The 15,106-nt window shown below is 35.1% G+C and overlaps 1 protein-coding gene across 1 annotated transcript in view; it reads right to left on the bottom strand.

Annotated features, from left to right (window-relative positions):
* The window catches only part of TERF1 (telomeric repeat binding factor 1), a 47,507-nt gene that overhangs the window by 6,563 nt on the left and 25,838 nt on the right, over positions 1-15,106 (bottom strand). The gene's annotated exons all lie outside the window — the stretch shown is intronic.

Below are 15,106 nucleotides of genomic sequence, written 5' to 3'. Positions count from 1 at the left end.
ATCTATAAATTGCTTTGGGACAAGGGTTTGATCTCCAAAATGTATGAAGAACTCACACAACTCCACTCTAGGAAGACAAACAATCCAATTAAAAAATGGGCAAAGGACCTGAACAGATACTTCTCCAAGGAGGACATATAGAGGGCCCAGAGACACATGAAAGGATCCTCAGCATCACTAACCATCAGAGAGATGCAAATTAAAGTCACAGTGAGATACCACTTCACACTTGTCAGAATGGCCATCATAAACAAATCAACAAACAATACGTTCTGGTGAGGCTGTAGAGAAAAGGAAACTCTAGTGCACTGCTTGTGGGAATGCAGACTGGTGCGGTCACTGTGGAAAACAGTATGGAATTTCCTCCAAAAACTAAAAATGGAACTGCCTTTTGACCCGGCAATTCCACTGCTAGGATTATATCCTAAGAACCCTGAAACACCAATGCAAAAGAACCTATGTACCCCAATGTTCATAGCAGCACAATTTACAATAGCCAAATGCTGGAAGCAGCCTAAGTGCCCATCAGTAAATGAGTGGATCAAAAAACTATGGTACAATTACAAAATAAAATACTGCACAGCAGAAAGAAAGAAGGAGCTTCTGCTGTTTGAGACAGTATGGATGGAACCAGAAAGCATTACACTAAGTGAAATAAGCCAGACGGTGAAAGACAAATACCGTATGATCTCACATGGAACCTAATCAACAAAAGAAACAAGCAAGCAAAATATAACCAGAGGCATGGAAATACAGAACAGACAGTAACCAGACGGAGGGGGGAGAGAGTAATGGGAGAGAAATGGGAAGGGTCATCAAGTAACATGTATAAAGGACACATGGACAAAGCCAAAGAGGTTAAGATAAAAGATGGGAGATGGGGATGGGTGGGGGGTGCGGGGAAAATGGAGACAACTGTACTTGAACAGCAGCAAGAACAACAAAAAAAGAACTCAAATGCAGAGTTGTTCAATGGGTAGAGTCCCAATTTTACAAGATGGAAAAGTTCTAGAGAGTGACTACACAACAATGTGAAAATACTTAATGCCACTGAACCATACACTTAAAAATAATTAAGATGATAAAATTTATGTTATATATGGCTAAGATAAGCAAAAAAATTAATTTTTTAAAAAAAACTGAGCAAAAGGACTTGAATAGACATTTCTCCAACGAAGATACACAAATGGTCAATAAGCATATTACAAGATGCTCCAGAACACAAATGATCAGGGACATACAATCCAAAAGTATAAGGAGATAGCACCTCACACCCATTAGGATATCTACTATCAAAAAAAACAAAACAAAAAAACACAAAACCCACAGAAACCAGAATATAGTAAGTGTTGGTGAGGATGTGGAAAAATTGGAATCTTACGCACTATTGGTAGGAATGTAAAGTTGTATGGTTGCTACAGAAAATAGTATGTTGGTTTCTCAAAAAATTAAAAATAAAATCACCACGTGATCCAGGAATTCTACTTGTGGGTATAAGCCCCCCAGAATTGAAGGTACTTAAAGAGAAAATGCATACTCATGTTGATGGCAGTATTATTCACAATAGCCAAAAGGTAGAAAAAAACACGTGCCCACAGATGGATGAATAAGCAAAACATAGTCTATAAATACAATGAGATATTATTTGGCTTTAAAAAGGAAGGAAATTCTGATATATACAACATGGATGAACCTTGAGGACACTATGCTAAGTGAAATAAGTCAAACACAAAAGGACAAATATTATTCTGATTCCACTTAAATGAGGTACCTAAAATAGTAAAATTCAGAGAAAGAAACTGTAAGGGTAGTTGTCATGGGGTTGGGGGAGGGACAATGGGGAGTTACTGTTTAATGGGCACAGAGTTAAAGTTTTGCAAGATGAGTTCTGTGGATGGATAGTGGTAATGGCAGCACAACTTTGTGAATGTGTTTAATGCCATTGAACTACACACTAAATTGATTAAGAAGGTAAATTTTATGTGTATTTTACAACTTAAGAAAAACAAAATGTACCTCCATTGTCTGGTGCACTTTTAAAAAGAACTCAAGGTGGCTTGAAGAAAACAAATGAGATGAAAACAGTTGTGTAAATGCCATGAAACTGACAGTGACCATAATTAAGCCCCTTGTAGAAGGTGGTTTCAGCGGCCACCTCTAAGTAATTGTGTTGTCCACAAGGTACACAGCTACACAATCTTCAAAGATAAAAATCCTCCGAATACCTACACTGACCAAACAAGCCCACTTCTCTCACCAGTCACTATAGCTACATCCTATGACACTATATTGTCACCAATAGACACAAAACCAAAAGGGATGGACTTATTGATTACAAGTACTTTGGCAGTGGGTTATTAGTCTTTGGGGTCACATAAATCTTTGAGACTGTGATGAAAGCTATCAATAGTACAACATAGATGAATCTTGAGTGGCTCACTTGTCTTGAACCACTTCATAGAAACGTGAAGGTATATAAAACCTTAGATGAAATTTCAGGGGCCATTTCAATTTTATGGTCCCTAAGTTAAAAATTGCTGTTGCTACACATTTATTCAGCTTTACAAAGTAGTCTTTGGTGTATGTAAATTTCATATACAGAGCACTGTTTGCTTTATGTATTTGTTTAAAAAAATTTTACTGAATTTATTGGGGTGACATTGGTTAATAAAATTATATAGGTTTCAAGTGTATAATTTTTATAATAGTACATTACCTGTATATTGTGTTACATGTTTGTTCACCACCCAAAGTTAAGTCTCCTTCGGTTACCATTTTTTTCCTACTACGCTCTTGCACATCCCCCTACCCAATTCCCTCTGGTAATCATACTATTGTCTGTGTCTATGATTTTTTTTTTTTTTGCTTAATCCCTTTACCTTTTTAACCCAGTGCCCCAAACTTGCTCCCCTCTGACAGCTGTCAGCCTATTCTCTGTATCTATGAGTCTGTTTCTATTTTGTTCATTACATTTCACATATAAGAGAAATCATATGGTATTTGTCTTTCTCTGATTGGCTTATTTCACACAGCCTAATGCTGTCCAGGTCCACACTGTTGGAAAAGCTAAGATTTCCTTCTTTTTCTGAGTAGTATTCCTTTGTGTAAATGTACCACTGCTTTTTTATCCACTCATCTACTGATGGACACTTGGGTTGCTTTCAAATCTTGGCTATTGTAAATAGCACTGCAATGAACATAGAAGTGCACATATTCTTTCAAATTACTGTTTTTGAGTTTCTTCATACATATACCCAGAAGTACAATTGCTTGTCATAAGGCAGTTCAATTTTTAATTTTTAGAGAAAGTTGCATACTGTTTTCCACAGTGACTGCACCAGTCTGTATTCCCAGTAATAGTACACGAGGGTTCCCTTTGCTCCATATTCTCTCCAACATTTGATGTTCATCAATTTATTGATGAGAACCATTCTGACAGGTGTGAAGTGATCTGTCATTGTGGTTTTAACTTGCATTTCTCTAATGGTTAGTGATGTTGAGCATCTTTTCATGTCTATTGGCCATCAGTATGTCCTCTTTGGAGAAATGTCTATTCAGGTCCTTTGCCCATTTTTTTAAATTGCATTGTTGTTTTCATGTTGAGCTGTGTTAAGTTCTTTATAAATTTTGGATATTAACCTCTTATCAGATGTATCATTGGCAAATGTGTTCTCCCATTCAGTGGGTTGTGTTATCATTTTGTTGATGTTTCCTTTGCTGTAGGTCCCATTAGTTTATTTTTTCCCTTGTTTCCTTTGCCTGATGAGATATATCAGAAAAAATGCTACTAGAAATATCTGAGATTTTACTTCCTATGTTTTCTTCTAGGATTTTTATGGTTCAGGTCTAACATTTAAGTCTTTAATCCATTATTCTTGTGTATGGTATAAAAAAGTGTTCATTTCTTTCTTTTTGGCATGTATCTGTCCAGTTTTCCCAACACTATTTATTGAACAAAGTGTCTTTACCCCATTGTATGGCCCTGCCTCCTTTGTCAAATATTAATTGACCGAATAGGCATAGGTTTATTTCTGGGCTCTCTATGCTGTTCCATTGATCTATATCTCTGTTTTTATGCCAGTATTGTGTTTTGATTACTATGGCCTTGTAGTATAGTCTGGTATCAGGTAGCCTGGTTCCTTCAATTTTGTTCTTCTTTCTCAAGATTGTTGTGGTTACTCTGGGTCTTTCATGGTTACCTATAAATTTTGGAATATTTGTTCTTTTCTATGAAATATGCCATTGGTCTCTTGATAGGAGTTGTGTTGAACATATAGACTGTGTTGGGGGAGTATGGATATTTTAATGATGTTAATGCTTTCTATCTACGAACGTGGTATGTGCTTCCACTTATTTGTATCTTCAATTTTTTTCTTCAGTGTCTTATAATTTCCCAAGTACAGGTCTTTTACATCTTTGGTTAAATTTATTCCTATTTTTGTTTTGTTTTAAATGCAATTGGAAATGGGATTGTTTTCTTAGTTTCTCTTTCTGATAGTTCATTACTGATGTATAAAAATGCAAGTGATTTCTGGATATGTATTATGTATCCTGTTACTTTACTGAATTCATTTATGAGTTTTAATAGTTTTTTGGTGGAATCTTTGAGGTTCTCTAGGTACAGCATCATGTCATCTGCAAATAATGACAATTCTACTTCCTCCTTTCCAATTTGGATACCTTTTTCTTCTTCTTGTTTGACTGCTGTGGCTAAGACTTCCAGTACTATGTTGAGTAAGAGTGGTAAAAGCCAACGTCCCTGTCTTGTTCCTCATTTTAAGGAAAACTCTTAGTTTTTGCCTGTTGGGTATGATATATTGGCTGTGGGTTTGTCATATATGGCCTTTATTACACTGAGGTATGTTCCCTCTATTTCCACTTTGCTGAGAGTTTTGATCATAAATGGGTGCTGGGTTTTATTAAATGCTTATTTTTTATACCGTTTTCTTTTTTTAAAAAAAGATTTTATTCACTTTTAGAGAGGAAGGGAGAGTAACATCAAAGTGTGAGAGATATATCGACTGGCTGCCTCTCACACACCCCCATCTGGGGACCTGGCCGACCACCTGGGCATGTGTCCTGACTGAGAATCAAACTGGAGACCTTTTGGTTCACAGGTGGGTGCTCAATCCACTGAGCCACACCAACCAGGGCTGTTTTCTTGTTTTAATCTGAGCTATATGACATTCAATAGAGATCACAGATGATATTTGATATAATACCAATACCTATTTCTCTCAAGAAATAACTAATATTCCCTGCTTGTCTCCTGTTTAGGTTTCTGAGTGGAACAAGTTTAAGCAGTATTTTCCAGTGGATCACATATGGCAGGGGGTGGCATGCTATTGCCAAAATCTAGCCCTCTGCTCTTTGTATAACCCAGGAGCTAACAACAGTTTTTACATGTTAAAAAGTTGCTTTTAAAAAAGAAAAATAATAATATGTGACAGAAGCTGCACAAGGCCTAAAATATTCACTGCCTGGCCCTTCATGGGAAAAGTCTGCCAACCTATGACCTAGAAGAAAGTACAATTTTGTTGGTAAAGGTTAACATCAAGTACTTATTGTTTTTCTTCTAGTAAAAAAGAGAAATTCTAACTTAATATATTGTTTCTTTGTGATTATGCCTTATTTTGTTTGATCTGAATGTTTTTATAGTCTTTGCTTAATTTCATCTATGATTTAAAGGTGAAGGCTGAAACCCATCATATGGAACAAGTGATCATACAGCAACTAATAACTATACTATTTAAAAATTCAGAGCTTAAAGAGGCCAACTCCTTTCTATAGATGGAGTTGAATGAGTCATACAACTCACTCATCAGCATCAGGTCAAAAAGAAAACATAGAAGCAGTAATATTTCACAAATCAATCCTTTCCTTAAAACTCTTCATTTTTTCACTTTACATAGTTAACTTACTGCATTATATTCTATTCATAATGACACATAGCTAACAAAGAGTTTAAGATGAAATATTTCAGGACCTAAACAAAAACTGAATCCTTTGTGCTGTTATTTCTTTTTTTGAAAAATTAAAAGTAAAATCAACTAAAAAATCCTAACAACCCTGGTCATGCCTATAACCATCCCAAATACAAAGAACATACAACAAATTAAAATGCATCAATCTTTTTTCTTTCCTAAAGCTAAAAAGTTTATATAAAGTACATATTTTTGTGTTTTTAAAATTATTTGGATGCCATTAATTAATAAAATTATATGGTTTCAAGTATACAATTCTCTAATACATCATCTGTATAGTTCATGTGTTCACCATTCAAGGTCAAGTCTCCTTCCATCACTATACACTTGACCCCATTTTACCCTTTACTACCTCGCGCTATTCCTTTCCCCTCTGGTAACCACCATACTGGAATTTACTGTAGTCTGAGTTTTTGCTTGTTTTGTTTATCCATTTGCTGCTTTCAGCTGCACATCCCATGAGTGAAATCATATTTTTCTGTCTTATTTCGCACTGTATATTCTCAAGATCCATCAATGTCATAAATGGCTGTATTTTCATCTTCTTCACAACTGAGTAGTATTCCATTGTATATATTTACTACATCTCTATAGCCAATCATCTGTTGAAGGATGAGTCAGTTGTTTTGATGTCTGGGGCACTGTGATAATGATGCAATGAACAAAGGGGGTACATCTTTACAAATAAATGTTCAAATTTTTAGGGTTGACACCCAGAAGATGGGTTGCTGGGTCATATAACTCTACTCTTATTAATTTTTTGAGGAACCTACATACTGTTTTCCACAGTAGCTGTATCAATTTACATTTCCACCAGCAGTGAATGAGGGTTCCTTTTTATCCTCCTTTTTAACCTCTCCGACAATTGTTATTTCTTGTCTTGTTGACAACAGCCATTCTAACAGATGTGAAATGGCATCTTGTTGTGGTTTTGATTTGCATTTCCCTAATAGCTAGTAAAATTGAGCATCTTTCATATATCTGTTGGCCATTTGTATGTCTTCTTGGGAGAAGTGTCTATTCAGGTCCTCTGCTTATTTTTTAATTGGGTTAATTTGTTGTTGAGTTGTATGAGTTCTTTACGTAGTTTGGATACTAACCCCTTATCAAAGGTACTGTTTACAAATATCTCCTTCCATTTGGTTGGCTGCCTTTTTGTTTTGTTGATGGTTTCTTGTACCGTGCAGAAGCTTTTTAGTTTTATATAGACCCATTCATTCATTTTTGCTTTTTATTTCCCTTGCCTTTGGAGTCAAATTCATAAAAATCATTATGACCAAGATCCATAAGTTTAGTACCTATGTTTTCTTTTACATATTTCATTGTTTCAGGTTTTAATTTTAGGTCTTTAACCCATTCTGAGTTAATTTTTGTGTATAGTGAAAAATAGAAGTCTAGTTTCATTTTATGCATGTGGCTTTCCAATATCCCAGAATCATTTATTGGAGAGGCTTTCCTTTCTCCATTGTATATTTTGTCATCTTTGTTGAAAATTATTTGCCCACATATATGTTGTTTATTTCTGGGCTTTCAATTCTATTCCCATGGTCTGTATATTTTTCTGTCAATGCCATGCTATTTGATTATTGTTGCTATGTAGTACAATTTGAAGTCCGGGATTGTGATACCTCTTTTTTTTAAACCTGAGGATTGTTTTGGTTATTCAGGGACTTTTGTGGTTCCATGTAAATCTGGTAGGGTTCTTTTTCTATTCTTTTAAAAATGTCACTGAAACTTTGATGGAGATTGCATTAAATCTGTATATTGCTTTGGGTAATATGGCCATTTGAACCACGATGGTTCTTCAAATTCATGAACAGGGAATAACTTTCTATTTTTTGGTGTATCTTCTTCAATTTCTTTTAATAATGTCCTGTAGTTTTCAGGGTATAGATCCTTCACGTTTGTTAAGTTTATTCCTAGGTATTTTATTCCTTTCATTTGCAATTGCAAAAGGAATTGTTTTTCGTTTCTTTTTCGAAATTTCACTGTTAGTATATAGGAACGTAATGAATTTTTGTTTGTTGATTTTGTATCCTGTAACTTTACTGTAATTGTTTATTGTTTCTAGTAGCTTTTTGGTGGTCCTTAGGGCTTTCTATATAAAGAACCATGTCATCTGCAAAATGTGACAATTTACTTCTTTGAATTTTTAGATGTCTTTCATTTCTTTCTCTTGAATTAACAGTACCATGAGTTGATATCCTTGTCTTGTTCCTCATCTTGTAGGAAAAGCTTTCAGTTTTTTACCAGTTAGTATATTGGCTGAGGATCTGTCATACATGGACTTTATCATGTTGAAGTACTTTCCATCTTTACCTCTTTTATTGTTTTAATGATAAATGGATGTTACATCTTGTCAAATGTTTTTTCTGCATCTATTGATATAATCATAGGATTTTTATCTTTTACTTTGTTGATGTGGTATGTCACATGGATTGATTTGTGTAGGGTGAACCATCCTGGTGACTCTGGAGTGAATCCCATTTGATCAAGATGTATTTTTTTAAATCTATTGTTGTATTTGATTTGTTAGTAGTTTAGGAGTTTCACATTTTTATTCATTAGCGATACTGGTCAGTAATTTTCTTATTTTGTGTTATTCTTGCCAGGTTTTGTTATCTGGGTAATGCTGGCATCATAAAATGATTTAGGAAGTATTGCTTCTTCTTCAAATTTTTGGAATAGTTTGAGAAGTATAGATATCAAATCTTCTTTGAATGTTTGGCAAAATTCACTAGCAAAACTATCTGGTCCTGGGCTTATACTTTTTGGTAGGTAATTGTTCATTGTTTCAATTTCATTAGTGTTGCTCAATCTATTTAGACTTCTCAGTATTTATAGAAATTTCCATTATATACTATTATGGAAAAAAAGTTTTTGTTGTTGAAAGGCATTTACTTCTTTAATAAAATAAATTTACAAAAGGAAGGCTCTTTTTAAAAAAAAATCCTCACCCAAGGATAGGTTTATTGATTTTTCTTGTGTTTATTTTTATTTTTTATCCTTATCTGAGGACATTTTCTCATTTGCTTTTTAAGAGAGAGAGAGAGAAACATCAATGCAAGAGAAGCATTGATTGGTTGCTTTTGTATGCACCCAGACCAGGAATCCCAAAGGCAATCAAAACCACAACCTAGGTATGTACCCTGACCAGTGATCAAACCCACAACCTTCAGTACATGGGACAGCACTCCAATCAACCGTGACCCTGGGCCAGGGCATCTTTTTAAATCATATGAGGCAAGCAGATATATCTTTTGTCTGTTTAACAGGCCAGTGCAGCAAGTACAAACTGTCCAATCAGGCGCACAGACTACAGCAATACAAATTTTTAAAGAAAAAAAATCTCAACACAAAATAAGGTAAAATCTGTCACTCATTTGAAACAAGCTGTCTCCTGATAAAAGTCAATAGTTTAAAGCTAAAAGTAAAACCAGACACTAGTTATATCCAGAGCATTTTTATTTTGGCATAGTAAACAGTGGCGGACAATATCACCTATGTTGTATTCCTTAAATTATGTTGTTGATATCCTACATATTGTTTTGACTACAAAAAAAGTAATAAACTTTTGTCAAATATATCCATACACAACACCTACAATTCCATTTGGAATTGTTGACAGAAGAACTATAGGGAAAGAGCAATTAAAAGTATGAGTCAGATAATGCAAAATAATATTGAATGTATACTGTAATTAAAAAAAATTAAAGCAAAATAAAAAGCACAAAAATTCTTAAAAATCAGTATGAGGCAGAAGTCCAGTTTTTGGATCATTATGTAAAAAGCTAGGAAATATTACTCTAGTCCTCAAAATGAGAAAAAAACAGAATAAAGGTAACAACTCTTCTTAGATCCTTCAGAGAATTAACATCACAAGGCAAACTGCTGCCTTGAAAACTAGAAAAACAGAAAAGTGAATACAGAAGCTCACAGCTAGAGCCAGTACTGGTGGAAACATTGACCTGTGATGGATGAATAGATGGAGGCTCACTGTGGACATGCTTGAATTAAAAATCTCAAGGTTCCAATCTTCATGGGGCCAACAAACTTTTGTGAGTTTTACCCCCACCAGATTATCAGGATGAATGGGAGAAAAAAAATCTCTTCTTGCTTATGGCAGGGGGAGGGAAAAAGTAGCCATTCTGAAATACATCCAGGGCATTCTGTTCTTACTAACAAAAGCTTGTCTTCAAGAGAAACTAATTTTGCCAATGCCTAACTGATCTGTGGGAATACCCAACACCAGTCCTCTCCAGCCTTCCATGTAGGAAAAGGAAAACACCCAAATTCAGCCTCCTCTAGTCTTCCATTTCACCAAGAGGGGAAATAAATTCTGAGGCTAATATGAAGGTCTTAGCCTAGGACTCAGGCTCACAAAAGGAATGAGACAATTATACAACTGTACACTGCTTTCTTCCTCCCTCCCTCCCTCATCTTACCACCACATTATTTGGGTTCTTGTTTAACAACTGTCTCAGCTGGAAGAGCTGCCTCGGACTTTTACTAAGAAGGAGTCTCTAGGGAAACCTACAGAAAACACGGGAGCTAAAAACAAGTACATTTTAGTTCCTGCTACTATATCTATGGAAAACAGTACCTAAAATGTAATTTCTCACAGATGAATATAAAACCTCACACTAAAAGCCAATTTACCTCAGTTCCTATTACCTGACAAATTATGCCTAGCTATGAACAAAAAATTATAAGGAACGTTAAAAGGTGAAAAACACAATCTGAAGGGACAAAGCATCAGGCTCAGCTATGGCAAAGATTTTGGAATTATCAGAGTAAGAATTTAACATAACTATGATTAATATGCCAAGGCTCAAGTGGACAACGTAAAAACAGATGGATAAATGTAAGCAGAGATATAATCCCTAAGAAAGATTCAAAAGGAAATGCTAGAAATCAACAACCCGGTAATAGAAATGAAGAATGCCTCTGATGGGCTAATCAGCAGACTAGACATGGATAAAGAAAGAATCAGTGAGCTATAAGATATGTTCATAGAAACTTCTCAAATTGAAAAGCAAAGAACTCTCTGCACAGAAAAAGGCTTGGCAGAGTGTCACATGCTGTGGATCGCTGATACCTCCAACAGATTGACCAGGGCCAGTCACAAGCAGCACTGGAAAAAGGCCTATGCCAGAGCCTTTGCAGATCTACCTAATACATAGAAACAAATACAAAAAAGTAGTCAAAATGGAAACAGACACCAAAGGAAAACACAAGGTAATTCTCCAGGAGAGCTAGATAAAATGAAGGCAAACAATTTAACAATAAAGAGTTTAGAGTAATGATTATAAGGATATTCAACAGCATGAAAAAAGACATAGAAACTGTAAGAGAGGACCAGTCAGAAATAAAGAATGCAGTATCTGAAATAAATAATACACTAGGAGGAATAAACAGTACGTTAGATGAAGCAGAGGACCAAATCAGTGATTTAGAAGACAAGGTAGAAAACAACACCCAGGCAGAGCAGCAAAAAGAAAAAAAATTAAAAATAATGAGGATTGCTTAAGAACCATTTTGGACAACATGAAGTGTAACAACATCCACATCATGAGAATACCAGAAGGAAAAGAAAGTGAGCAAGGGATCAAGAACCTATTTGAAGAATAATGACCGAAAACTTCCCTAATCTGGTGAAGGAAAAAGCCACACAAGTCCTGGAAGCTCAGAGAGTCCCAACTAAGTTGGACCCAAAGAGGCCTACACTGAGACACATCATAATTAAAATGACAAGGTTTAAAGATAGGGAGAGAATCATAAAAGCTGCAAAAGAAAAGCAGGTTAAGTTACCTACAAGGGAGCACCCATTAGACTGTCATCTGATTTCTCAACAGAAACATTTCAGGCCAGAAGGGAGTGGCGTGAAATACTCAAGGAGATGAAAAGCAAGGACCTAAAACCAAGGCTATTTTACCCAGCATGGCTATCATTTAAGATCAAAGGAGAAATAAGGAGCTTCCCAGATAAGAAAAAGCTAAAGCAGTTTGTTAATGCCAAACTAGTACTGTAACATATATTAAAGGGCATGCTTTAAAAAGAAGAAAAAGAGAAAGAAAAGAAAAACAGAGAAAAAGTCTAATAATAACATGGCACTAAATATGTACCTATCAATAATCACCTTAAATGTAAATAGCTTAAATGCCCCAACCAAAAGTCAGAGGGTAGCTGAATGGATAAGAAAACAAGACCTATATATATGCTGCCTCCAACTGAACCATCTCAGATCAAAAGATACACACAGACTAAAAGTAAAGCGATGGAAAAGGATATTTCATGCAAATGGAAAAGGAAAAAAAGCTGGGGTAGCAGTACTTATATCTGACAAAATAGGCTTTAAAACCAAGGCTACAGTAAGAAACAAAGAAGGCTACTACATAATGATAAAGGAACAATCCAACATGAGGATATAACCCTAGCAAACATTTACACACCCAACATAAGAGCAACTAAATATGTGAAGCAAATCTTGATGGACATAAAGGGAGCGATCAACAGAAATACAGTCATAGTTGGAGATTTAAATACCCCACGGACTTCAATGGATAGATCTCCCAGACAGAAAATCAACAAGGAGACAGCAGCCTTAAAGGACACACTAAATCAAATGGATTTCGTTCATATCTTCAGAGCATTTTACCCCAAAGCAGCAGAGTATACATACTTCTCAAGTGCACATGGAACATTTTCTAGGATAGACCACATGTTAGGACACAAAACAAGTCTCAGTAAATTTAAGAAGACTGAAATCATATCAAGTATTTTATCTCACCACAATGCTATGAAAATATAAATCAATCACAAGAACACTGATAAACACGTAAAGACATGGAACTAAATAACATGTTGTAAATAATGAATAGGTCAACAAGAAGATTAAGAAAGAAATCAGAAGATACCTTGAAACCAGTGAAAATGAGGATATAACAATCCAAAACCAGTGGGACATTGGGAAAGCCATCCTAAGAGGGAAATTCATAGCATTACAGGCCTATCTCAAAAAAAACAAGAAAAAACTCATATAAACAATCCAACTTTACACTTACAGAAACTTGAAAAAGAACAACAAAGTCCAAAGTGAGTAGAAGGAAGGAGATAATAAAGATCAGAGCAGAAATAAACAAAATAGATACAAAAGATCTAAAAAAAATGATACAAAAGATCAAGGAATCTAAAAAAAAACATGATACAAAAGATCAATGAATCCAAGAAATAGTTCTTTGAAAAGATAAACAAGATTGACAAAATTTTAAAAAGACTCATCAAGAAAAAAGAGCATGGACCCAAATAAATACAATCAGAAATGAAAGAAGAGAAATAACAACTGACAGCAAAGAAAAACAAAGGATTGTAAGAAAATATTGTGAACAACTATATGTCAAAAAACTGGATAACCTGGATGAAATGAATAAATTCCTACAAACATACAATCTTCCAAACTAAATCAGGAAGAATCAAAGAATCTGAATAGACTGATTACATCCAGTGAAATTGAAAAGCAGTAATCAAAAACCTCCCTACAAACAAAAGCCCTGGACCAGATGGCTTCACAGGGGAATTTTACCAAACATTCTGAGAACTAACATCTCTCCTTCTCAAACTATTTCAAAATATTCAAGAGGAGAGAAGGCTCCCAAACTCATTTTATGAGGCCAGCATTATCCCAATTCCAAAACGAGATGAAGACACTACAAAGAAAGAAAATTATAGGCCAATATAGACACAAATTGTCCTCAACAAAATATCAGCAAAATGAAATACAGCAATGCATCAAAAATATCATTTAAAAAAAGAAAGAAAAGCAAAGAACAGACAAAAATGAATACTCAATAAGTGTGGGACAATTATAAAAGATGTCATATACACATAATGGAACACCAGAAAAAGAGATAAAACACAGAATAAAGATTTAAAGTGATAATGGCCTGAATTTTCCAAAATTATCAACAGACAACAAAATAGGTACAGGAAGATCAGAGAATACAAAGTAGGATAAATACCAAAAAAATATACACTTTGGCACATTATATTCACAATGCAAAATATCAAAGAAAAAATATGTAAAACTATTGGTGGCATAAGGTTAGGCATTCCCCATTCTAGGTTAGCAATTCACCCAAGAGCAAAAATGAAAGAAATAAAATCCTAAACTCTGATAAAATCAGAAGACCCCCTATGATCTGAACCATAATATAGGTGAAAGGGATACATTATCAGCGGAAATTGACAAAAGGTATACAAAGAAGCAGGGCACAGGCACACAGCTTACAGATTTCAGATAGCCTGTGATGTACACTGTTCCAAAGTAAGAAACACATAGTGAGATGCAAACCCTAAATCCCTGGTCTAAAACAGCAAGAGCCTCCAGTCAATCTGAAATAGCTCCAAAAATAGATGTGATGAGATTAAATTAGGAATCACACAGACAAGCAGCAGTATGTGCAGAAAGCAAAGTAAAAGTAGTTTTTGCTTGCTCACTAGGGGGAAAAAGCAAGGGCTTAAAAAAAAGCTTGAGTCACAGGAGATATTCCTAGTAGCCTTGAACTTGACCCTAGCTCTAACATCTCAGCGTGAACCATTTGCAAAAAGCTTATCAAGGAGCCCTGACTTGCGCAGATAGTTGTCTGAACGCCATCATGCAAAGTGAAAGGTTGCCAGTTCAGTTCCTGGTCAGTGCACAAGCCTGGGTTGCGCACCCAGTCCCCAGTTGTGGGAGTTCAAAAGGCAGCTGATTGATGTTTCTTTCACAAACTGATATTTCTTTCCCTCTTTCTCCCTCCCATCTCTCTAAAAATAAATAAATATAATCTTATAAAAAAGCTTATCAAGAAAAAAATCATCTTTAATACAGCATGGTATGAAAAAATACCAGACCACGTTCTACTTCCAAACATGATGGAACAAGGACCAGATTTATGCATCTGCTGTAAACAACTAGAAAACCAGATAAAATACAGGAAACAATTGTTTCAAACACTGGACAAGATGGCACAGGACTATATTCACTGAGAGAGAAACAAATGAAGTCAGTCTTAAAACTGACCCATCTTAACTTTCTGAATAGAAAAATTCCATACCAAATGGTATCTTTTCTTTTTTTTTTT

Source organism: Desmodus rotundus, chromosome 8, assembly GCF_022682495.2.
Source record: "Desmodus rotundus isolate HL8 chromosome 8, HLdesRot8A.1, whole genome shotgun sequence".
NCBI lineage: Eukaryota > Metazoa > Chordata > Mammalia > Chiroptera > Phyllostomidae > Desmodus > Desmodus rotundus.
Note: the sequence above shows the minus strand (reverse complement) of the source record. Positions and strands in the feature narration are given on the sequence as shown.